Consider the following 23687-nt stretch of genomic DNA (forward strand, 5'->3'; position numbering starts at 1 on the left):
ATCACCTAAACTCGACTAAAATTACATAGAAATCGAAGCAAAAAATGATATATGACCTAGTGTCATCACAACCCCAAACTTGCATCGTTACTTGTCCTCAAGGAACTTACTTTAAAATGAAAATTAACAGTAAAATAGCATTTACCTCAACAATGGTAATATCAAAAGTTCAACTTCTAGTTAGCATTAGTGGGCTAACTTGCTTTCCAAACGTCCATTCCACAACTTCACGCAATATCATGATTGAAACGGTACACACAGTCGACATACTAATCACTATATTGCCAAAACTTGAAAAGTTTCTAAACATCAATCAAAGTTACATTACAATACACACTTTTAAGGACTTTCAGGATGTAACAGGGCTAGGTCACAGGTGGGATTATTTGGGAAGTAGGCTTAAAATAACAATTTGGAGTTAAGCATTTCCTACTTACTTTGACAATTTGGAACACCACAACCTGAAATAATTTGCTTAAATTTGAGAACTAGAGAACACAACAGAAGTTCCGGATCACTCAATTTACAAGTCTTTGTCTCAATTTAATTCATAACTATATACACACATTTTTTTTTAGTTGATTTTTTTTTGTATCAACTTGATTGAATTTTTTTTTTCGTCTTTGAATGGAGACAATGTGATCTATTTACTCATATTCTCTATATCCCTCACCCCAAACTTAAAATGTTGCTATCCCATGAGCAACCCCAAACTTAGACTTTTGCAAACACATAACAATTGCTTAACTCCAAAAATTGGGTTAAAATCATAAGGTCTCTAGGCTTATACTATGGTTTGTCACCGAAACAACGGGGTCTAACCTATTGGCTCAAAGTTGGCTTAAAAATGGAAAAAATTCAATGCAACAGGTAGGCTTCAAAGACTCAAGGTACAAGCACTTTGCCTTAGTGTGTAAGAAATGTAACCAATTGACATAAAGAAAATTCGCAAGTCCCATAAATAGTATCAACATGGAACACTCATATTTGTGAATATTGTAAAACAAAGATTTGGCTTTGGAACTTACTGACTGAGGTTTATGGAAGTTGCGGTTGCCTAAACATTCACACTGCCGTACACTTCACCAACGGAACCTCATGCAAGCTCTACCTCCTTGAACTTTTGATACACCATTGATGAAAAAAATGCTACTAGACTGGTAAAATTCAAGACAAAGCAAATTTGTTAATAATAAACAAGTGCAGATGCAATTACAAAACATAGGGGAATACATAACTCATAACACTAGCAGCTGTCACAACACTAAATATTTTTTTTCTCTTTTTTTTTACTGAATAGAAATACCAGCCAAATAAACGAAATTAGAAAATATTGTGGGTTGCCTCCCATCAAGCGCTTTCTTTTACGTCATTAAGCTTGACGCCTCAGCCACTGTTAGGGTGGCAAATATGAAAGAAAGAATATATCATCTTTCTTCTTCCTCTTGTTTGGTAGGAATTCCATGAACTTCATACAATGCAGCAAATGCTCCCATGATCCAACTGCTAGACTTCTGGAATTTGAGCTATCCCACCATAAAGAAAAATAGATATACCTTTGCAAAGGAATGGTTTCTTTCAACCCCATTGATTGAGACTTCAGGTAGAGACCAGCACTCATCACTTGTGGATTTTCTTCCACCACAACAACATGACACTCAGTCTCCATCTCAACCAGCTGCTTCTCAAATTCATTCACTTTCCCAACAAGATCACCACACTGAACCTCAAATTTATCACATGAAACTCGATTTGATCTTAAGAATTCATCTAAAACATTTTGAAGTTCAGTGTTGTAATCAATGTTGATTATGTCTTTCTGACCTTCCTAATTTCTACTCTGATGATTCGCCCCATAAAAATCACTTATCACAATTGATCTTGAGATTTTATCATCCCAATGTTTTATCTTACGAGAAAGCAAATACTTTTCATACAACATGGCAATAACCTATTCTGTATCACCTCAGAAACGAATTCACCGCCGTATGGCTGACTGGCGATTACTAGCGATTCCGACTGATTTATCTAGTTTTCTGAAAGATTCTGATTTGGAAGAACTCAACGGGACCCCTTCGAATTCATCAAAGAAAGACAAGCAGATCATTTATGATGAAGAGGGGTGAGCTTAAAGAGAATGATTCGTCTTTCCCAACCAAAAATGTTGATGGTATACCTAAAGAGTAGTCATAGATTTCAATCTCTCTCTTATTAGAAGATACAAAAGGCAACTCTCCAAGTAACCTGGCTCTGATACCACTTGTCACGGCCTTAGCACTCTGCTTTCTAACGCAACCGTGCGCTCTGCTCCTCTTTCTTTATTTTCATAACCTCGCATCACACACAACAACAGGCATGGTTGCGCACCAACCATAGCCGGTCCTTGCTTAGGATGCCCACAACCATCGAATAAACTTTTTAGCAGCAAAGAACAATGAAATAGACATGAAGAGCATAATTCAAAATATATTTTTGTTTCAAATTATTTCAATATATAGACAAAAATTTAAATGACGAAAATCCTAAACAATAACGAAATTATACCAAGTTGAAATGATTCAACAGTCCCTGGAAACGACGCCAAAAACTTGATACAAAACTAGCAAGTGTACTAACTTATATTGAAGTAATAAAATTTATAAGATTCGTATCCACAGGGACTGTTTCAACTTCTACTCGGGAATGTCATTATTATTATGGATGTTTGTAAAATGGGGGTTGCACTGAGGCAATTGGTTTGGATTGCAAATGTAAATAAAATGGTTAAGGTAAAATTGGTTTTAGAAATAATATGGCGAAATGTCTAGGTCAATCGATTCATCTATTCATCACTCATTAGCAACTTGTTTCTTAAGTTTACGAACTCTATAAAGTTTAAGACAAATTAACAAAATAGTTTAGGTCAATCCCTTGATCCTAAGCCCTCTTTTCTGATTATAATTCCCTAATCCCTTAGGTAAACCTATAATCATCAAAGGTTTTAAGTCTGTTAATTCAATTATCACAACCTAACAACGCTCCATCCCTACATTTTCCGTTAGATTGAACAGTATAGATATTTCCGAGTTACACGCTAGTGTCAATAGTCATATAAACTCTTGAATCAATTATATTGGGTCAGAATCATAAAAGCATTAAGAATGATTTATACTGAATAAACTAGAATGGCATTCATAAAGATTAAAAGTTACAGGCTACATAAACATAAGCAAGAACAGAATCATCTCTTGACCTAATCACAAAGGATCTAGCTACTCATGGCTAAAGCACAAATAACTAATGTAAAAAAAAGGATTCATTACATGAAATTTGTAATCGGATATGAGTTTTGATGGTCTCCCACCTTCTGTCCAGATCTCCAGCTCCAAAAGTTAGTTTCTTTCTCCAAAATTTTGAACCCCTGGCTCAAAGTGTAGCTTGGCTTTTATAAGAAAAAATCTGATTCGCAAAAATCGTACTACGATGCTTAAAATCGTAGTACGATGGCCTCATTAATTTCATGTCTCCATCAGACGCTCCACCAAATCGTAGTTCGATGCTTGGAGATCGTACTACGATATTTCCAATAACAAAAGTTCCTCCAGGACGTTCAAAATCATAGTACGATGCTCATAAATCGTAGTACGATGCTTCCTTTGCTTGTCCAGTTGAAATACGCTTTTTGTAGCTCTCATAACTCATGCATAATCACCTGAACTCGACTAAAATTACATAGAAATCAAAGCAAAAAATGATATATGACCTAGTGTCATCAGACTCCAACTTGGTCCACATCGACGCTACAATAGCTTCCTTCACGACATCACTCAAAACCTTATCTCCAAGACAAAATAGCACATTTTTCCTTGTCAATCATCTCAAACTTCTTTGCAAGTGTCAAGTTATTTGACATCGCAGTCTCAACCTTTAAAGCTTCTACACACTTCTGTTGTGTCAAAACTGCTTGAATCTTCACCTTGCACAACCCAAAATCATTATTTCCAGCTAAATTCTTGATACCTCATTTAGAACCTATGATGCGCACCTGAATTATTTAATCCTTTACCCCACCGTGGGTGCCACTTATTGTGAATTTGAACTTAAATCACACCAAGAACTTAAATGTGCAGAAAAAATATATTAATAGAAACCAAGGTCCAAATAGTCTCAAGAAGCAACAACAATATACCGCAATATAAATGTAACTCAAATCCTCAAACATATTCAAATCACAATGTTAAGAGAGTAGAGAAATATACACACCGATATTTGTTTAGCCAGTTTAGTCCAATTTGACATACATTTGCATAAGAAAGCAACTCTCAAATCCATTGTGAAATGTGTTACATAGAGATTACAAGAAATTAGATCCAAACTCATGGTAAATAAACCCTAATTTCTACCCATTTTCAAGTCAGTAAAACCCACAATATCCAAATACTAAGATAAAACAAAAGAGATAGCTTTGATCATTCCTTCTAATGAAATGTCAACTATTCAAGGTGTATGAAAAGTGTTTCCCAACCAAAAAATCTCAACTAAAGACGTCCAACATTTAGCCTCTAAGTTCACTAAAAATTATTTCCTTTTGTTTGTCAAGATTACACACAAATTGCCCTGCGATTTGTTTTCATCGTGGCTTGATGCTTCATAGTAGGGGAGTTCGCGGATTGGATTGATTCGGTTTTGGGAGGAAAAACCATCCGATCCAATCTTTTCGGTTTTGTTATTTGTTCATCCAATTGGTTTTGTTTTAAAATCAAATCCAATCCGATCCGATCCAAAAAAAAAAAAAAATCGGTTTGGATTTAAGATGTTGGTTGTTTGTGTTTATTTGGGGCGAGTAACCCTGTACTCTTCCCGAATTGTGGGATAAATACTCTTTGTACTTCTTTCATTATCTAATAAATTTTGACGTTTAAAAAAATACCACGGAATAAAGTTTACACCGATGAGGATTTGTTTCACAAGCCCCAAAATGATAATCCAATTTAACTAAATATTTTAAAAACAAAGTATGCAATTAGACAAATGCATCATCCACTTTGTTTGTTTGTTTGTAAAATAACATTATTCCTTCTAGAAGCTTTATTCAGGAAACGATCAGAAAAATAATCATGTGCAAGGTCAACTACTTTAAGTTTGTTTATCTCCACAATAAACCAAAAAAGACTAATTAATTATCTCAATAATTGGTGTCTAATTTGCAAAATGAACTACAAAAGACAACTAATGAAACAAATTATTATGGTTAGATATAATAACAACACATTTTAATTTAAAGCAGACAATTAGGCACAAGATAAATAAATTAATATGGTGATGATTCCCTTTCTCCTGAAGACATGCAAAAGAAATGTGTTATGTCATAACGTAGGTCAAATTACTATATATAATAACATCTTGGGATCCACCCAACTACAGTTATATAATGATAAACTAAGAATATTTTTAAAACCATTTATTCAACTAATCTTCTTTAGGTCATCATAATAGAAATCCTTCTTAACAATTTCACATAACTCTAAAGAACTCACACAATAATCACTATTTTTCCTTTCAAAGATGGCTGATGAAACGGTTGTGCGGTTTGGTATTCTTGGATGTGCTCAAATCTCTATCAAGTTATGCAAAGCCATAAGCAAAGCACCAAATGCCACACTCATAGCCATTGGAAGCCGTTCTCTAGAGAAAGCAACTGCTTTTGCGGCGGAGCAGGGATTGCCGGAGGTGGTTAGGGTTTACGGGAGCTATGAGGCTGTTTTGGATGATAATGAGGTAGATGCAGTCTACATCCCTCTTCCGACGGCCTTACACATGACGTGGGCTATTAAGGCCGCCGAGAGGGGGAAGCATGTGTTGTTGGAGAAGCCGGTCGCGATGAATGTGTCGGAGCTTGATCGGATTCTTGAAGCTTGTGAGGCTAATGGAGTGCAGTTTATGGATGGTTCAATGTGGTTGCATCACCCTAGAACTGCTAAAATGAAGGAGGCTTTGCGTGATGAGCAACGTGTTGGTCAACTCAAATGGGTATGTTAGCATAATTTGATATATGTTTGATCATTTTATTCATTTTTTTCATTGCATGAATAGATTATCACTGAATTGCTCTAGTTTATATTATGTTTTTTTGTTTAATAAGAAAAAATTTATTTGGGGTTAAGATCCTTTCCATTTGTTAAAATAAATGATTTATTTGAATACAAAGGGCACTCATTACAATAAGACTACATCAAACACTTCGAACACACCAAATAAATCTTCCCAACCAATCAAGAAAAAAAATTATCTCTCCCCTCCCCAGCAGTTAGGATCCTCTCCAGGGAGCGGGTCCAGTGTGTTGAACTTTGAAAATTCGCATCAATAATTCTATATTTTTGCATACTGACCATCTTGAAGACAGTGTATTTGCTAACAACTTTCCTTAATTACACACCATTACCTCCCTTGATTTCTGCCAAATAACAAATTTAATTGGTTGAGACCTTTTCTTGATAAATTCTTGATAAAAACTCTCTAGATAAATAGCAATGCTCTTTTTTATTTTGCACCTTTGACTCAAAAAGTTGCATTTAGATCTCAAATATTTCTCACCTCATTTATGATGATTTAATAGACATTAATTGTTTGCTTTAGTATTATGACCTCACATTTTTATGTCAAACGTTTCCTTATTTATTTGCCATGAAAAAATAAAGGGTAAGAAAATGATAAAAAATAATAATATAAATATCATAATTTAAATAAACAAAAAAATAAAGAGAAAAATTACTATACTGAAAGTTGATATCTTATACACATGCGCGCGTTAAAAAGGTGTGCATCTACTAGTCAAGAGTCTTGGATACGCCACTGCCCCTCCCTACAAATAAACCAATCAGAACATATGTTTAACGCGATCCACCACCTTCAAATTATTCTCTACTTTCCTATTTAAGGAATATTATTAAGCTAGCTATAGATGCATTCATGCATGATATAATCAAACTTAGTTAAACAAAAGTTAGATTGGTTTTGGGTTTAATTAATTTTAAGGTTTTAAATTGTGCTTATTATTAAAAAAGGTTTAAATTGTGGACTACATCACAATTATATTACAATATTTATTATAAAAATTAATATATAGGATCTCTAAGGCGTCAAAATAACGTATTGAGGAGATTGAATAAGAGAGATTAAGGGTTCAACAATTGGAGTAGAAGTAAGCAGGTAGTATATTTTGTGGAGAGTTGGAGTGATTAGAAAGTCAAGTGGTTGTTTCAACCCTTCCTATCACATTTTTTTTTTCGGTTCTATTTATAAAAGACAATTTAGTTAAAAATAAATAATTGTATCTATTGCAAATTTTAAATCTGATACATTGATTCAAGTGTCTTTTATAAATAGAATTAAAGAGGGAGTATATTACACACTAACTATTAAAATAAAGATTAAAATCACTAATATTATTACATATTAAGATTTATATAAGTTTTTTTTTTTTTTGAAGGGAGATTTATATAAGCATTGTGAGCTTCTTGGAAACAAAGTGTATTTTAAAAAGTATGAGAACACGAAATAGCAAATGAAGACACAAAAACAGAAGACCAAAAGAACTTTTTTTTTTTTGAGCAAAAAAGCCAAAACAACTTGAGAAGAGGAATAATACTAAATACATGTTACAGAACTTAATTACCCAAACAAATCCAGCTCATACACAGCAAATAGACAGCTACATATAATATGTGGAAATTTTTAATTCATGATCTTGCTAAATGAAGTTTGAAACATTTTGTAATTTTTTGGATAATGGAATTCCTATACACATGCATGAAAGGAATCATATGAGTGTGAATGCGTGTGTAATGAAGAGTAAATTAATTGAATAATAAACAAGTTGGTTTAAATAACAAAAACTGCACAAAGATTAATATTGGTTCCACGCTCAATATCTCTCCTTTTCAGGAAAAAATGGACTATATATTCAAATTATAAACAATTAATGTAAAAAATATAATGGTATTTTTCTTTAAAGCATAAACTATATATTAAATGTCAATTTTTTTTTTCTTTGAGTGATAAAATATATTAGATGCTACTTCCTATGCCAATGTGATGATCTCTTAGGCTTAAGCTTTGTTTGCGAGTTTCAAGGGGAAGGGACTAGGGAGGGGAGGGTTTGGGAAAAAAGGAAGAAGTAAGTGGAAGAAATAGAGAACATTGGGAGGAGAGAGCTTTAGAGGGTTTATTTTTCTTCAAAATATAAAACTCTCCTCGTTTGAGGGAACTCAAAAATTGTATTGGAGGAGGGTTTTGGGGAGTTTGGGAGGGTTTATATAAATTCAACTTTAATCTATGTTGTTAAAATATTCTTAAAATTAAAAATATATTATCATAAAATATTAATTTATCACACTCTGAAAAAATACTCTTTTAAAAAATGTGAAAGATTTCTCAATTTCCTCCTATATTTCTCACCCCCAAAAGCTCTTCCTTCCCCCTCCTCTCCAAACTCCCAAACAAAGCCTTAGGTGTGTGATCGATAAACGTTCTTTGAAGATTGGGGTTTGTCATAACCCTAATGAGCTCTTGAAACCCTACTCACATAAATTTGTTTAATGATAATAAAGAGTTATGTTAACTTATGCTCATAGGGCACATGTTAAAAAGTTAAAAAAAAAAAGAATTAATCAATAAATACACAAGTTAATAAGATAAAATTTAAAGTTTCCAAAATTAGAAATACACTATTTTTAAGATTTTATTTTCACTTTTGGTTTTTTATTTTGTGCTCTTAGGGCACACGTTCCTCCAAAAAAATATCAAATAAATTATGTATTTCTCACAATTTATTTTGTTTTTCTCATTACTTTGCTGTTGAAAAATAATTAATTTTTGTAGGCACGTTTACGATGTTTTTTTAAGATGTTTTTTAAGATGTTCCACCCTTTTTTTAGATATTTGCTGTACTTTGTTTTGCCCAAAACAAAGTGTAGATACCCAATTTTGGGGAGCTTTGATCAAAAGAAATGGATAAATCCTAGTGAGTAGGCCTCTTTTGATGTCAAATGTTTGGCAATACTTTACCAGACATGATAGGATCAAGCTTAAGCAAATCGATAAGAATGTGAAGCTTAAACCCGACAACATTTTTATTATACTAAATTAAATTAATACTATATAATTTATGTAGCTTTTTCTTGGTAACTAAGTCAGGCATCATTCAAAATTCTATAAGAATATGTGATGAGAAAAGGGTGTGGTGGGTCATTTTCTATGGGTTTTATAAGAAAATATGAACATGTTCTCACGTGTGTCTAGCATTATATTTTCGTCTTAAATAATTAGTACGGAAAATCCGAAAGTTAAAAGATAGGTTGCATTCTTATCGATCTATGGGTCAAGAATTTTCTTAAGAGAATTTTGTTTAGAAAATGAGCTATTTCAATCCATATACGAACCAATCATTCTAACAAAGTGCCTTAAGATATTGTTTAAAAAATTCTTGAAAAAATTGTGAAGATGATGATCTCATCTCCTTCAAAAAAAGAAGATATGATACGAAGTTTGGATAGCCCGTAACTATTTTGTGTTCTCCAGTGTAATTCTAGATGTGGAGGAATTAATCCAGAAGTTCCGGTTCTCACTATGAGTAGGTGGTGGAACAAATTATTTGCTTAAGTCGGTAGTTGATGTGTGGGGAGACTTGTTTGGATGTTTTTGAGCAGTGTTTTTTGGGAATTTTTCCTGATTTATATGTTTTATCTCTTTGGTTTAGTTCATTAGTTGGCTTGGTCCATTTTGTTTTTGGTATGAGTCATTAGGAGGAGGGGTTTTGTTTTTTTGTTGGTATCTGTGTGTTGGTTTCCTTTGGTGGTGGTGTCGGTCGTTGTTCACCTTCGAACACACGTTATACATTTGTTGCCTCTTTCTTATTTTAATATGTATTTCTATTTTTTTATTAAAAAGAAACTTGAACTCAACAAAACTTGAATTTATTTAATTTTTTTATAAAACTTTGTGTTATATTTTTTGTTATTATTTTAAATTATTTTAATTGTTTGACAAAAAAAAAAATCCAATTGCTCACATATATTTCATGTTCGTTTTTTTTTAAGGGATATTTCATGTTGGTTGTAGAAGGGTTGAGTAGTTATTTGTATGACCTTTGATTCACACTAGTCTCTAATTTTTGTACGCATCTCTCGTAAATAAATTAAAACCTTCAACAACAAAAAAAAATATATATATTCATACCAACTATAACATTCTACGGCTTAAAGAGAATGAACTTTAAAATTATTTAAATTTAACTTGAACATAAAGTGTCTTAGAATGTTAACACGGTCCAACTTGATTTTTTTGAAGGGATGGTCCAACTTGATAAAAGATCATAAACATTTGAATTTGTCACATTTTAATTGCTTGATGACTCATTATCGCTCAAAAATACATATCAACTTAATTTAAAACTTTACTAATAATTTACAAGAGGATATTACAAAACAAGTATTTACAAATTTGTTCTTGAAAGACAACAATGGCTAGTAATGATGAATTGTTGGTAAACAGGTCCCTTCCTAAATATCCCATTGCTTAAAAACCTTAAATTCTTTATCACTTGAACCAACCTATTAAACCAACCAATTTAGTACACGTAAACTACGTGTACTAAAAACTTACTTAATCTCATTATTTATTGCTTAATTTTTATATAGTACACTACGAGTAGACAATATTAATCTTAAGATTAAGTTAATGATTTTTGTTTCACGACCAGAATTTTTTTTAAATAGCGACGAAAATTTAGAGATGGAAAAACACAATCCGTCTCTAATTCTATCGTTAAATGTCAGTGATGCATAGCTTGGTAACGAATTTCAGTTTTTTTTTCTCTAATTTGTGTCATTATTTCAATATTTTTATTAGTGTTAATCTTAAGATTAAGTTAATGTTTTTTGTTTCACGACCATAAAAAAGTTGAAATAGCGACGAAAATTTAGAGACAGAAAAACACAAAATTCGTCTCTAATTCTATCAATAATTGTTAGTGATGCATAACTTGGTAACCAATTTTAGTATTTTTGTTTCTAATTTCTATCATTATATCAACTTTTTTTTATTAATGTTTGTTTTCAAAATCAGATACATAGTTGCATGACATACAATCCTGGTCCTGAGTTCCTCAAAAACAGCATTCGCATGAAACCAGATTTAGATGGTCTTGGTGCTCTTGGTGACATAGGTTGGTACAGCATCCAAGCAATTTTATGGTCTGTAAACTATGAGCTTCCGAAATCAGTTCTTGCATTTCCAAAAGCCACATTCAATGAAGACAATGTAATCATATCTTGTGGTTCTTCATTACATTAGGAAGATGGAAAATCTGCCACATTCCATTGCTCTTTCTTAACCTATGTAAACTTTGATGTAACAATTTTGGGAACAAAAGGGTCGCTTCGACTTCACGATTTAACACTTCCTTTTGAAGAGAGTTTAGGGTTTGGAACATTTTCGGAGGCGTCGGAGATTGATTATGCAAAGATTGAACAAGGTAGGTGGTGTCCTAGGGCAAATGAACATGTTGTTGAGACAAAATTTTCTCAAGATGTTTGGATGATTAAGGAGTTTGCTGATTTGGTTGGTAAAATTAAGAGGTTGGAAATGAAACCTGAGAAGACATGGTCAGTTGTTAGTAGAAAGACTCAAATTGTGTTGGATGCTGTGAAGGAGTCTATTCAAAGAGGTTATGAATCTGTTGAAATTGTGGTGAATTAGGTTAAATGAACTCAAAGATGATTTGGAAATGTGGTTGGATTGTGAATTTGTGGTTTTGGAATTACATTGTGATCTTTGAATTGTGAAAAATGACAAAAATATTATTTTGATAAAGTCTTGCAATTAACTAATGTTAAAGTTGTAATGTGATTTGTGAATGATTCTAAAATTTGAAGCAGTTTTCTAAGTAGACAAGCACTGCATAAATCATTAATCCAAATTACTGCTGCTATGCGGTTCACCATATCATGAGAATACACAAATGTCAATTCATTCATGTTAAAATATTCATATCATGTTTAGAACAAGTGCTGATTTTGTTACACGAAATTAAACTCTATTTGTTCTTCACATATGTTCACTTCTCATATTTTTTGTATCATGGTTTCATGGTCGTACGAGGGCTTGCTGGGTTGCGTCTGTGATTTGTGAGCTTTTTGTTAGGATAGATTATGGCTAATCACTAGGATAAATTTATAACGATGTATCTCCATTTAGGTTATACCTGGGTCAGGTCTAATGTCCTCCCGATCTTTATATTTTTTTTTCTTTTCATTTAATATAATGTGTCCTTTTCACTAAAAACAAAGTGCTGTTTGACTCATTTACTCTCTTTATTACTGTAGAAACATTAGAATCCACATTAGAATCCACTATGACAACCATTGTTTTTAAATGAGAGTGGACATCTATTCTTCAATAAGTCAGAAATAACAATACATTATGAAATAATTTAATTAGAACATTTGCTAGTGTGAACAGAAACAATAGATTTTCTATTTCCTCTAAAGAATTTTTTAATTTCCAAGTTTAACCTTGTATCTCCTATCTCTATCCAAAGAAGAGACTTGGTTCAATCAGCATGTGGATTGTGCATCCATTGCCAATATACTTTACATCTTTTGAAGTTGATGTTGGAAATTTAGGTCTTAATAAAAACAGATCTCATAAAACATAAAACATGTTCAATAATTATGAATCAATAGCGGAAGCAAACAAAGCATTGAACATGATTATGATCGGATCTACGACATGTTTGATTTATCAAGGATATTAAGAATTAGGGTATTAGGAATACCTGGCTTTCATGTAGCCCTCTCGACAACGGCAATAAGGAGAGAAGGTGATCTGAAACAAACATCAACATCAACACGGTTAGCGGCGGCTGATTTGGTTCTTCCTCAACCGGTACCTTTATGCCTCAAGTTCTCTTCAGATGGGGAGAAGAGAGAGTTCGCCGTGTACGGTATATTGGGGACCATAGCCTCTTTTATATTGGATGGCCATTAGGGTTTCCCATTATTCCGTTAATGGGCCATCCGGACATCCACTCATTGAGTCCATATCAACTAATTAAATATTTAATTAATTATCTAATTAGAAATCTAATAGCCTTATTACTTAATTTGATCACTAATCAATTAAGGCTCACAATTGATAAATAGCTAATATAATTATTATTACGATATTTGCCCACATAATGATATTTGAATATTATTAAATAATAAAATATTCCAACAGTTGAAATACATGCAAGTTGTTAGATTTTCACTATAATCTAAAGGAAATTCGATGAATAACAGAGGGAACGAAATTATGGAATGAAGCACATAGCACCAGCTATTGCTCTTCCTTGAAGATGATGAGACTCTTCTAAACTTTCCACAATCTTATTTTGATTGTGTAAATTTTTCAAAGAGACTTTTCACTTTAGGCTTGAGGAACATAACAAATGAACTGGACTCATATATTATATAGGGTTAAATAAGTTTTTCGTCCCTATAAATATAGCGAATTTTGATTTTAGTCCTTAAAAAATAAAATAGAATGTTTTCATCCTCACAAAAATTTTTATTTTGTTTTTGGTCCTTAATGACCAATTTATGTTCATATAAATGTCAAGATTATAACTCTTTTATGGTCAACCTGTATCCATGTTAATTATGTCCGTTTATCATGTGCAACATTTATAGATTTATATTATGTTCAAAAAATGTCAAAAAATATCCATTAGGGACCAAAAATAAAACAAAAATTTATGAGGATGAAAACAACTCATTTTATTTTTTAGGGACTAATATCAAAATTCATTATATTTATAGGGACAAAAAACCTATTTAACCCTATTATATATAACTTTTGTCCATCAAGAAGTTATTGAATGTGCAACAATTGCTTCTCATTCCAAAGGGAGTTCGGTAGTTAGTGTTGGAAATCAAGTGTGAGTCATTATGTCCCACATCGATTAGAAATGGAGGAAATGTTGGATATACAGGAGAGGGGACACATACATGATGCCTTAAGGTTTTGGGTTGAGATGTGGTGTCCAAGTCTCGTAGCGGTCATCGACTAGACATTTTCGTTGTAGTTCAAAGATGTTGATGATCGGTGTGGATCAATTAGAAATCTGTCTTTGGACTCATAAGGTGAGATTTTGATCCATGTTTTGAGTGACTCCACCATGGGGCAGTGTCTGTGGGCACCTCTGTCTATTTTATGCACGTTTCTTACTTTCACACTTTTCTTACTGCATGAGAAAAGCATGTGATGCGAAACCATTCCACCTTAACATAGGACCATGTCATATCAATCAAAATCCGTTTTGATACAACATGTTTTGGTCAAAAAGGGTTATTTATTTTCTTGGATTTGTTTTTTTTTTTTGAGAGATTTTTCTGGGATTTGTTAAACTTCTAGTCCTTTAATTTGGACTGACTAAGTATATGGTAAAATTTATAAATGATTCTTCATGATTTTAGCAAGAGCAATACTACGTAGTTTCAACAAAATCACCATGTTATGGTGGTTTTTCTAAACTCACCGCTCATCCAAGTTTAGACTATAGAAAGTCACTACTTAAAAACCCATTTGGGTTGGCCTGGTGGTATTGGTTTGGGTCTTGGGAGTGTGCTCCTCCGCAAGGTCTTGGGTTCGATTCTCTTCGGTGTTATAATCTCTTCGGTGTCAATTTAGGTGGGTTATTTAATGTTCTCTCTTAATGTTCTCTTATTCATTTACTCATTTACTAAATGTGTTTGTGATAGTTTTTTTTTTTTTGTTGGTAAAGTGTTTGTGATAAATTAAAAAACAATTGTAGTAGCATGTTATATCCATATTTATCAATTTAGGTGGGTTATTTAATGTTCCTCTCTTAATGTTCTCTTATTCATTTACTAAATGTGTTTGTGATAGTTTTTTTTTTGTTGGTAAAGTGTGTTTGTGATAAATTAAAAAACAATTGTAGTAGCATGTTATATCCATATTTATGTGCGATGATTAATTCGGAATTTTCAAACTCTATCAATTATTAAATCGATCCAGTAAGGAGAGATCAGATGAAGCTATGATCAAATGAAAATTCCATTAAATGTAAGAAATGTTGTATCAGATGATGAGCTTCTTGTATATAAGCGTCTTGTAATGTACATGATACGACCCAATTCGAGTATGGATCACACTCCAGAATTTAGAGAGAGAAACTAGAGATAAAAGAGAAAAAATTCATTATATTTTTCATTTGATCCTCATAATAAGACATACAATACTTCTATAGACTTGCGTATACTCGTAATAAAATAACTACAACACCTATACAATAGCAGTTCTTAGTAACTAACTAAAAAGACCCCTTCTAGAAACTAGATGAGTCACTATTTCTTCCCTAGAATAAGATGAGTCACCCATGACTCTCTCTTTGGGCTTGTAAGTTATTTGGGTCTTCTTATGATCGTATCAGTAAGCTTATGCGCTATTGTGAATTGGTTCGCATAAGTTGCCGCTATAGTTCTTTGAAATCGGTTAACCGGTTAACCGAGATAACTGAAGATCGAAGAAAGATGAATGTCTGTTGCAAAATAACACTGATAAAAAAGAAAAAGTGAAAGAAAAGTAATGATATCAAAAAAGAATTTGATAAGTGAACACTAGTTTGTTGCAGGTAACTATTATAATCCATCTACTTTTTCGCACTATAATTAGTTTAACTAATTAAATGTAAGAGAATTTGAGTAATGGGGTGGATTTTGAAAGACTCACATTGGGTAAAAAAAAGTTATTTTTTTAAAATTTATTGATAGCTTACTATACTTAATTATGTAGTACTAATACTATGAACCGAGTCGTACCAGAGCTATATGCCTTCATACTTACTGAATTCTTCACATGTCGTGTACCGTGGAACTATACCCATATCGTGTATCAATGCGAATTGCAAATTATTTTACTATGGGACAAACAACTACTCAACTAGTTTAAATTAGGGAATAAGAAGTTGGAGATCATGATTACCAGATGATCATAGAGCTTTCACTTTGGCTTTGCTTCAAATGATATCTATTATCTTCACACTTAAGAAAACATCATAGGATAAATTGTTCTCTTTTATTGCTATCACCAAAACATAGAAACATCAAAAGAAAGTATTGTACCTGGACCAACACATAGTCCTTGAAAAAATTATCATACGGTACGTTCTTTAGGAAACACATGCTGATGTTGGGGTACATGTTCCTCTAGATGCACATGATCTAGTGGCACATGTTCTTGTTCAACTTTCCATTGTTGTTGCTGCTGAAATTCTTTCTCTAGCTATGGATACTGCTCATTCATTTGTTGGTGCAACTGAGACCTTCGATCTTCTTCGGCAGCCCTAAGTATCGATGCATGAGCGGGTGAAAAACACAATGAAACGATAATTTCCTTCCTAATCATCAATGTGTAGAAAACACTCTCCTGCGTCATTTTACATGACCAAACATAATTTTGTATCGAAAATTCAAAAGAGTCTCCTTTGTTTTGTTCATACAATGTTTATCTAAGCATGACGCTAAGTCATACCGTAGAAATTCACATACAAACTTTATTTAAAAGCATTCAGACTCTCAAAACAGTCGTAGACAAATTGTCACAGACATGTTCAAACATTGATTTTCAGACATATTTTGGAAAAATTATAACTCATTGAATTTGCGTCTGAATAACATGAATCATAGATCCATTTCGAAAGTTTCGACGAGCAAAATATATTAGTTAGCACAAATAAACACGAAATATCACAAAAATTTATCATTCTCCTCTTTTATTTTTGGACAGTACAAAAATTAATATTTTTCAAAAACTCGATGGATTAATTAACAATCTAACCGTTTAATACATGTATATCAAATAAACATAGCATTTTGAACATTTTCAAAATTAATAAATTTTTAGGGCCCGTTTGTTTCATATTTTTTTCAAAAAAAAATCTATTTTTTCCCTTAAAAAAATCACTTTTTTCATTTTTAAGTGTTTGTTTAGGATTTTTAGAAAAATGATTTTATCAAAAAAAATCTATTTTGACCCTAAAATGAAAAGCTATTAGGATTAGCTTTTCTCAAAATCTATTTTTTTCAACAACAAGGAGATAACACATGTGCATGTTAGAACTCATTTTTTTTTAAAATGGTTTTTTATGGATAGTAGGCAAACACAAATAACTTCAGATTTTTCTTAAAATCACTAAAAAAAAAAAAAAGATCTCTAGAGATTCTGGATGCGTTTGTTTCAGCTTTAAACAAAATAGATTTTGTGTCAAAAGAATCTAGAGATTTTTTTTAGAGATTTTAAAAAAATCTGAAGTTATTTGTGTTTGGCTACTATCCATAAAAATCCATTAAAAAAAATGAGTTCTAACATGTACATGTGTTATCACCTTGTTGAAAAAAAAAAATAGACTTTGAGAAAAGCTAATCCTAATAGCTTTTCATTTTAGGGTCAAAATAGATTTTTTTGATAAAATGATTTTTCTAAAAATCCTAAACAAACACTTAAAAATGAAAAAAATGATTTTTTTAAGGGAAAAAATAGATTTTTTTCAAAAAAAAATCTGAAACAAATGGGCCCTCTATTGACACAAAATCTATTTTTTTAAAAGCTGAAACAAACGGACCCTTAAAATGATCTAGATGCAAATGTTTTTGAAAAAAAAATGCTCACTAGGATTATCAACAACGCTCAACAAAGCAAACAAGCAAGAAAAACATAAGATATGTGTGTAAATGATTGACCCCACAACGCTAACTTGACCACCAAGTTTTATTGAAGTAATGGTTTTAAAACCTAAATAACTTTCTGATGAAATTTTCATTTACGTAACTTGGAAAAATAAAATGAGATCATTTCCCCATTACGGTCAAAGTATAAAAACTCTTATTTAAATTTGTGTGACTCTCGTGGTCCGTTGAAAAATTTAGACAGTGGGTATATTTTACCCTTTTTCTTAAAAAATGGTAGAAAGTTATAGTTTTCAAAATTATGACAGCGTCAAGATATTTCATAAATTCTTTTATTAATAAAGAAAGTATCAACACAATTTTCTTATATTAGTTCGAAACACATACAAAATTTACAATAAAAATACACCCAACGGGTAGTCAAACAATAACAAAAGATTAAAATAGACATAAGATCCTCGAATAATCCATTGCACTAAAGTACAGGTCTTACACCTTGCGTATGGCCTCATGCACAAGATGCGTGAGGCAATAGCGAATTCCACGAAAATGCAGTAAAAAATTTCAAATTGATCCATCTTCATATTTCTAGTACCTTGGACAATAAGAAATCACTTTTTCACACTAAAACATGAGATTTGAAGAAATAAACAACAATCTTATGTTCCAGCAAGTTCTTAAGGGGTGAGAGGAAAATGAAATTAAACTTTGTTTTTTTATTTGTTCGAATTAAGGGTATATTAAGAAGTTTATGGTTTTTGTAAAGTAGGAGTCAAATTATAAGGATATGATGTAAAATTTCCTTTTGGAACACTTTCGTGAAAGCATCAACATTGCAATCTTGAATATCCTAACTTTCGGTAGTTTTGTTTGCATATCCTACATTACCATGTGACTTATATTTTGAAGGATGGTCTGTGTTTGGTGGGCCATATCTTGGCAACATTTCCAAAAGTAGGAGAAAGGATTTTTCATTTTTAAATTAATTAAATAATAAACCAATGCAAATTTCTTTTAGTTTAATTAAAATCTCAGATTTGAACCTGAATTTAGAAATCAACTAAATTAAAACTCTTAATTGCCGTCTATTTAGGTCCGACAAGCACGTCTGAGGTATTAATCTTCCTAGCTACTCGAAGAAAACTTGATCTTTTTTATTCTTAACTTCGTCATGCATATACCAGCTCGAGCCAAGAACAACAAGGTTGAGGCATGAACCTCAAACCAGTAATAGATCACTTGGGAAGAAACCCGAATTTTAACAACAAAAAAAAAACTCACAAATTGCTTGGGAATGCATATACGATTCTAACCATTTTTCAGAAAGTATAAAGTTATAACTTTAAAGCCCGATCGAGATAAAGGTATATTAATTTATTGGATTTATTAATCTTATTCATAATTTTTAATTTTATATATATAATATTGTACTAGACTTTGTTATTTATAGTAGTCTTATAAAAATATGTAAAACTTCATTTAGATTTTGTTTAGTTCAAATTGTTAACAGTATTGGGTTTCCATAGAGAATAGAGAAGAACACAAAACGGCTATGATTTCTTGGAATGTCAATATTTTAACATACACAAGGTTACAAGACAACATATAGAAAACCTAATGCACTATTAACTTAGTAATATAAAAGCCAATAAGCTTAAGACCAATATTTTATTATCTAATATAAATTAATTTTGAATTATTTTTAATTGTAGTCAAGATTAAGAAAAAAATGTATATAATGGTATCGCTTATTATAAATGTATATTTTATTCTTTTTTTTTTTTTTGAGGGAAAATGTATATTTTATTCTCTAACCTTATATTGAATTAATTTTGAATTATAAACGAGCTTAATAACAAATTTATATCAACTGCTGCTCAAACCAGTAAGAATATCGTTTCAATAAGAACCATATATCAACAAGTTCACCCTTACTAACTTTTCATTCACTAAATCATTGGAGAGAACTTAGTGAATTTAACTTTGGTCCATGGCTCAATCTTCTTCGTCTATTAATTAGCCAATTTGAGTTGCTATAACAGCCCCTGACATTGAGTTAGCTATAAATACCACTGAGCAAGAAAAGAGCCACAAAAAATAGTCCCACATCAACCAAAATATGTAACATGGTATTGTTTATAAACTTTCAGTGTCTTCTAAAAATAGAGTTGCAGGTGACCCTTGGTGAACATATTTCTTGTTAGCCACTGGTCCATCAAACTTTTAATTATTTAGCCGATTTTTGTTTGTCTAGATTTATGTCTTTCATTTTCCAAAATGCAAGATTATTTTCTTAATTTAATATTGTTATATTTGTAATCATATAGTAGAAAAATTCTCCAATTTTTTTTTTTTTTACAAAAATAAAATATTATTTATTCATTCATATTGATTGAGTAGTACACCATTCAACATCGATATAAACGTATAGGATGAATCTGCGAATAAACTCAAAATTCAAGTTCAACAAAACAATATTGATTGAATACATCATTGAACGTCGCTAAAAACGTAAAGAATGAATTTGCCAAAAATTCAAAAAAAATTAAAGAATAGCATACAACGGAAAAATGTATGCAAATAATAATATGATAAAATTAAAAAGACTGGAATACACATGTCTTTGAATCTGCAACGTTAATGCCAAAATCAAATATTGAATAGTCGATCTTTTAAATAAAAAATGGACACCGCAACAAGACGAAAAATCAAATAGTATCGTTTATAACTTTGCATTATAGTCTTTAAGAAGTCCTTTAATTGTAGTCAAGCTTACAAAATCTTTAACAAGTCGAGCTCAAACCATTAATACTATAGGTCAAACTCAAAGCTTTAAGCATTTGCAACAAATTAAGGCTTCCTTATCTGTATCCCTTCATTTTAGGGTCTGAGATTTTTTAAGAGGCTCATTCTAGGGTCTGATAATTTTGTATCATTATCAAATCCTAGACTCTAATATTTTCTTACACATAGGCAATTAAGAATGAAAACTAATTCAAGTCATGCCATACACATGCATATGGAGATGGTAAAAGTCACCATCAACCCAACACAAAGGCAAAATAAAAGATTCCTATAACATATCTCTCCCATGCCCTCCATGATATGAATGACACAAAAAGAGGAAAATCGAAAAGTGGGTCCAACACTTCTTGAATTGGTCCCATATTTGCTATACCCAATCAAGTAATTGTTTTTGAATGAAATTTTCAATGTAGCAATAAGACGGTGTGACTTTCTGACTTTTGGTTGGCAAGTTAGGCCACATGCTACTTTTGGAATTTTTGTGAAGGGACCATATGATATAGTGTTGTTATAAGCAAGGAAATCATAGGATCTACAACTTCAATAACACCTTATATATAAATCTTGGTGAATTAGCTCCAATATGTATCATATGAAATATCAATAGACACTTCAACTCCTAAGAGGGACTTACATGAAGAGGCAGAGAGAGTAATGCAGCCAAGGATGACTTGCCGGCAATATTGGCGAGGGTTCATGTGATTTCTGTCTCGTTGTGCCGGCAAGTTGTCCTTGGCTATGTTAGTCTCTCATCTTCTTATGTCAGTACCTCATTTTAGGTCAGTCGTTGTTTTAAATTGTGGTTTCCAACTGCAATTTCAACAACAATATTACTAATTTTTTTAGGTCTCTGTAACGACATCACAACTGCAAATTTCGCTGCATGGCCACATTTTGCCTCATTTTTCTCCAATATAAATGTATCTATACGAGGTCAACCATTGGAACAGTATTATGAAGTCCTGATTCCCTTGCGTAGAGGTAAGATAATGCATCTCTACTAGATTATTTAACCTTTTTTGGTAAGTGACGAAAAACTTGGTTAATATATATAATAGTTTTAATATGTATATGTTAAATGTCCCTTTCTCTTTGGTCTAGTTCTTCTTGAAGTCGATGTTTCAACTGAAAGATTTATATATAATTCGATAATGTAGCGTGAATAATTAAGCTAAATTGACTAGGAGATGAAGATTGATTTTTATATATATCAATGAAAGTGAGAAGGAATGTATTTGAAACTTTGAGTAGGTGTGCATATAAATATGATTTTAAATTGTGGTTACGATCGCGTTATGATATATCTTGATGTTTTGAAAAATCATAATTTAATACGCTCATATGGTTTACTTATTCTAAGATCTCAACACAAATCTTGGTAGGATAATAATAAGGTTCAAAAGGGTAAATATATAATAAAAAAAAAAGTAAACAAACCTTATTTGATAATGAAGTTTGGCCAATTACGTTTGATGTCTTTGACCAGTGTACAATGTTTACTGCAAATTCAATACTTCAATTTCTTTATATTATTTCAAACTTCGGATTTATAATGTACAATTTGTATTAAATACTATGGTTTAAATAACATTATTCATGTACCAATTTATCAGTAACTTATGAGTCTTATCTAACAAAAAAAATTTAAAAAAGAAAATCATGTTACGTCATATGTTATCCATGTAATTTTCATAGACCAATCAAAAAATATATATTTGATGTGAACTAATGCGAGACTATGAGTGAACAGAAAAATATATTAATTAGCTAACTGCTTATAAAAAATTGTATGCATGATTTTCTTACACTGTTCGAAAGTGATATTTATCTGTTTTCTGTCGTAGCCATGTGCAAATACTATGGTTGCATGCACAAGTTGAACTTTTAGTACATGGGGAGCATTTCAAGGTGGACCACAAAGTCATACGTTATATGTCTGCTTGTTGTGTGCAATTTGAAGTCTACCAAATTTTGCATAATATACTATGTAATATGTACATTTATGTCATAACCATGTAATTAAAATGATTTTTTCTTTTAGATTTGCATAAATTTTCTATTATAAAATGATCTATTATTTTCTTAACTAAAATAAAACTAGTGTGAATTCAGAACTCAAAATCTGTAACGTGCTAATTTAAGTATTAAGAATTTAAAAACATTTTCAACTCAAATGAGTGTTTACTTTAAGATTTTAACTTAAAACATCACATAAATGACTTCGAATAACTTTCTTTAGAAGAAAAGTTTACAAAACATTACTTTTACATAAAAGGCACCATTAAAAATATCACGGATAATTAGACCCTAAAATAGACTCTGACTGTGATCTGGCCCCTGATGTATAGCTATCAAAACGGGCGGCCTGGCCCTAACGAGCTTCGGGCTTTATCGGGCCAGGCCAAAAAGCCCAGTTGAAAAACGGGCTTGAAATATACTACCCGAGCCCGGCCCTACACGGGCCGCGGGCTAAACGGGCCGGCCCGTATTAAAAATTACATATTTTTTATTAAAAAAAGTACTATAAAATACTCCTATAAATATTTTTATAAATAATATTTTTAATATGTTTAAATAATGCCTAGCATAAAAATAAATTAGATACGTTATAGTTATAGATATTTATATATTCGATCTTTAAAATTATAAATAACGAAATGAGTAAATATAACTTTATATTACATTTATATTTGTGTTAATTCATTGAATTTTCACTTTTATTTTTACTTTGATAATCAACTAAGTAAAGAATTATTTGAAAAATGTATATAATATTTATAGGATTTTTTTGTTATGCGGGCTAACGGGCTACCCGCGGCCCGTTCGGGCTAGCCCTAACGGGTAACGGGCTTTTTAGGGCCGGGCTAAAAAGCCCTATTAAAATTTGGGCTCAAAATTTAAGGCCCAAGCCCTATAATTAATTGGGCTAAACGGGCCGGCCCATACGGCCCGACCCGTTTTGACAACTCTACCCTGATGATACTTTGAGAATTACTTATACCTGAAAAATAGAAATAATGTGGGGTGAGATATTAATTATCTCAGTGAGCTTCCCAACGTGGGATAAAACACAATCTTGTCATTGAACAAGATTATTCATAAGATGAAAATATAATGGGACAACTCACATGTGATCAATTAAAATACATCAATTTA

The 23687-nt window shown here is 31.7% G+C and overlaps 1 long non-coding RNA gene and 1 pseudogene across 2 annotated transcripts; both read left to right on the forward strand.

Annotated features, from left to right (window-relative positions):
- Positions 1-5420: 5420 nt before the first annotated feature.
- LOC146917085 (putative oxidoreductase At4g09670) lies at positions 5421-11905 on the forward strand (annotated as a pseudogene). Its single transcript, XR_015015462.1, has 2 exons — positions 5421-6009; positions 11104-11905. The product of XR_015015462.1 is annotated as a putative oxidoreductase At4g09670 (transcript).
- Positions 11906-20800: 8895 nt separating this feature from the next.
- On the forward strand, positions 20801-22583 carry LOC146917086 (uncharacterized). The gene is made up of 2 exons (XR_015014113.1): positions 20801-21512; positions 22376-22583. It is a non-coding gene; the product is annotated as an uncharacterized LOC146917086 (long non-coding RNA).
- The last annotated feature ends 1104 nt before the right edge of the window (positions 22584-23687 follow it).

This window comes from Medicago sativa, chromosome 6, assembly GCF_051527215.1.
Source record: "Medicago sativa cultivar Bolivia chromosome 6, Bolivia_mono, whole genome shotgun sequence".
Lineage (NCBI taxonomy): Eukaryota > Viridiplantae > Streptophyta > Magnoliopsida > Fabales > Fabaceae > Medicago > Medicago sativa.